This window comes from Oncorhynchus tshawytscha, linkage group LG15 (assembly GCF_018296145.1).
Source record: "Oncorhynchus tshawytscha isolate Ot180627B linkage group LG15, Otsh_v2.0, whole genome shotgun sequence".
Taxonomy (NCBI): domain Eukaryota; kingdom Metazoa; phylum Chordata; class Actinopteri; order Salmoniformes; family Salmonidae; genus Oncorhynchus; species Oncorhynchus tshawytscha.
The window spans coordinates 1,361,955-1,365,613 of record NC_056443.1 but is presented as its reverse complement, the minus strand read 5'-3'; the positions used below and the strand labels follow the sequence as shown (position 1 = coordinate 1,365,613).

The 3,659-nt window shown below is 44.9% G+C and overlaps 1 protein-coding gene across 1 annotated transcript in view; it reads right to left on the bottom strand.

The window, feature by feature from the left end:
- Positions 1 to 3,121, bottom strand: part of LOC121839367 (decorin-like) — a 31,192-nt gene extending 28,071 nt beyond the window's left edge. The window contains exon 1 of the mRNA XM_042297873.1: positions 2,740 to 3,121. The gene's annotated coding sequence lies outside the window, so the exon portion shown is untranslated. The remainder of the gene's footprint in view (positions 1 to 2,739) is intronic.
- Positions 3,122 to 3,659: the final 538 nt, after the last annotated feature.

The following is a 3,659-nucleotide window of genomic DNA, read 5'->3' as shown; positions in this document are numbered from 1 at the left end:
ATCTCCTATAGCCTAAGTATTATCTATTCTGTATTATCTTAGCCAGTATTATTTCCTTTTTTATAGCCTGAGATCTAGCCTGTAGAATGGAACTTTATATTATTCAATAGCCTGTAAAAAATAAGCCTGCTAACGTCCATCTTTCAGCCTGTATTATCTACACCTGGACAGATGGGAAAATCTACAGCCTGTATTATCTATAGCCTGCCTCTAAAGCCCATGTCTTATCTACAGCCCTGTATTATCTAAAGCCTGTATTATCTACAAGTTAGCCAATCAAACAGACTTAATTATCATAGCTCCATCAACATGCAGCCTGTATTACAGCCTGTTTAGGTTGAGCCTGTATTATCACTAGGTGGGCTAGGAAAACAAAGCCTGTATTATCTATAGCCAATCTATAGCCCTTATCTTCAGCCTGTATCTACAGCCTGTATTATCTATAATCCATTATCTATAGCCTGTATTATCTATAATCCCTTTATCTACAGCCTGTTCTCTAACTCATAATCCCTTCCTGTACTCTGTTCTCCAACTGTATTGAACCCTGAACATCTACTCTTTTCTCAACTCATTTTCCCTTCCCTTCATCTCCCTGTTAAGACAACTTCTTTAATCCCTTTGGCAGTACCATTTCTTTTTTGGAAAGAGAACTACTGGAGAATGGAACTTTATATTATTCAATCCAAAAAATAATCCCTAACGTCCATCTTTCAGCTATTGTTCTCTCCACCTGGACAGATGGGAAAATCCATTCCTCTCCACCCTGTTCTCCAACTCATAACCCATTCTTCCACTTTTCTCCAACTCAGAGCTAATCCCTATACTCTACAACTCCAAACAAACGAGACTTAAACATCTCCATCAACATCACAACATGTTTCCACTCTGTTCTCCAACTGGGCATAATCCCTTCCTCTCCATCCTCCAACTCATAATCCCTTCCTCTCCACTCTGTTCTCCAACTCATAATCCCTTCCTCTCCACTCTGTTCTCCAACTCATAATCCCTTCCTCTCCACTCTGTTCTCCAACTCATAATCCCTTCCTCTCCACTCTGTTCTCCAACTCATAATCCCTTCCTCTCCACTCTGTTCTCCAACTCATAATCCCTTCCTCTCCACTCTGTTCTCCAACTCATAATCCCTTCCTCTCCACTCTGTTCTCCAACTCCAGTTCAGCCCTGTAAAAAAAACTCCCTCTGTGTTGGCTATTAGCTGGGAGTTTTGCGGTGTCATGCAGGGAAGCCATCAGTCAGATCTCTCTGTGGTAGAGGAAGCTGTACTGTTAGTAGATTAATAAGGCTTTGGGTTGCCAGGTACTGCCTTTTCTTTGCCTCTTTCTTTGACTTCAAAGCAGGTCCTCCCTTTAATTTTGGTTGCCCGGGCGATTTGGGTCTACAGCGCTTCCATCAAAGCAGAGTGGTCACGAGGTGGGCCGAAACGGTGCGTTAACGTTGATGTGAAACAGAACAGCAGTACAACAAGTTAAATAAACCATTTCAGATCGATTTGTTTCAGTCTAAAATGCCCTGGGTGGGTTCATTCTGGCTTGAACTGCTGTGAGTGAACTGTCATGGCTTGAGGCAATACAAAGAAATCCTTGTTGTTGTTGTTGTGTTTTTATTTCTCTTGTAGGATCTCCAAGTGCCAGTGGGAGAGTACAAAAGAGAAAGCAATGCATTAAAGTGCTACAACTGAAGAAAAGGACACTGGTAAACTTAATGGGTTTTCCACCAGGGCCAGTTACTGACAAGAGAGGAGAGAAAAATCTCCAGGGACTTCACATCAAAGAAACCTCTTCTCTTTCGCTCTATTCCTCTGCCCACAACACCTCTGAATGCATGTAAAGCCATAAACAAACACACTGGACAGTTTGATGTAAGGGAAAACCACATGTACAACCACAAGCCAACTAACTGACAAAACAGCTCACTTGCTCAAGTGCATTGAGGGGTAAAAACCTAAAATCCGCTAGCCAAGGATAAACCAATAAAGTCAAGGAAAGATAACATGGTATCCTCTGTTGGATAAATAGGGTAGGGTTTTCTCATACATTGGCATGGGAGTGAAGTGCTAGCATCAACAGTAGCACCACACCCCCTCCCTATAGCTGGTGCTGTCTTCATCATTCTGTAGGCTATCACATGGTCTGGTATGGGAATGATTAGCTATGGTCTCTCCTCCCTAAGCCAGTCCTGTTGTGAGACTAAGACCTGGCCACGCATCCAGTTTAGAGGGAGCGAACACACACACACACACACACACACACACACACACACACACTACCCCTACACCCACAGAAAACAAGTTTGCAGTATCATGCACAAACGCATGACTTTCATGATATGCCTGGCATGACTCATGTCGTACATTCTAATTGAATGTATGTGCAAAAGCATTGAAATGAACAACCGTTCATGACCAGTTCAACCACAAACCCACTGCACACAGAGTCTGGCGACAGAGTTAAGGAATGAAGGAACATCAAAGGAGCATCCACATCACAGAACCTACCAAGCCATTAGAAAACCTCAAACCACAAGCACAGCATCATCATTTTACTAACCAAGTCTGCACGTTTGGGACCCCCGAAACACAATAGCCCCAATTCCAAATCCCTTTTAACAACTCCCCTCACAATCCCCCTCTCTTCCCACACTCCCCAGGCCTATAATCCAGTCTTTCCCAAGTTTCCCCCCCAAGATCCATCCCCTCTATCTACCAGTGTGTTATCCTACCTGTACTCTTTAGAACCGTGGGAGAGAGAGCGAGAGAGTTAGAGTGCGCCGAGGTCAGATGGTCTTCCTTCCAAATATCCAGTTGGGGCTATAGGCTGAATCACTGTGAGCCGTCTGCACTGTGCTGCAAGGGGCCGAGCGATAATTGCACTGAGAGCGTGCGCAGCCAAGACCAAGCAGGTGTGCTCTGTCACGGCCGTAGGGGAGGAGGAAGGGGCTGAGAGAGGAAGAGAGAGAGGGAGGGAGCTCTGTTAAATTGAGACACTTGGTGGAGAGATCTTCCCCCAGCAAAAGAGAGAGAGAGAGAGAGAGAGAGTGATCCAAAAACAGCTGGAAATAGAGGGAGAGAAAAGAGAGGAAAATTAAAAAATGAACAGCCACAGAGCGATGGAGACAAGAAGAGGAGAGTGGAGGGAAGAAAGGAGGGAGAGAAATGCAGGGAGAGAGAGAGGCAGAGTTAAGGCAATAAGCAGTGACTAGGCTGGCAGGCTCCCATTCAGTACCATCTGGTAATGATAGGTCCTCCAGAGCTCAGTTCAAAAACGCCAGCTACTCTCTGCCTTTCTCTCACTAAAGTTCTTTCTTCCATTTTTCTCCCTCTCCCTCTCTCTTTACTTTGGTGAAATTCAAACTAATTTAACACAGCCGACTACCCCTCTGCCTTTGTTTAATCCCACACAAACATTCAGTCCCCCCTCCGCCTTCACCCCCATCTCTTGATTGGGTCGGTTTACTTATTTACACTTAACCAAAAGGGACAAGGGGACCGTTCCAAATAGGAGGAACAGGAGGGGGATCTTAGTTCTTAGTTCTCCCCATCCCCTGGTTTACCCTCCATGTGTCACATCTACTTTAGGTCTATAATTTCCCCCTCCGGCTGGGCTCAGGGTTGGTCTGTCTGACGAACATGTCACCCTAAC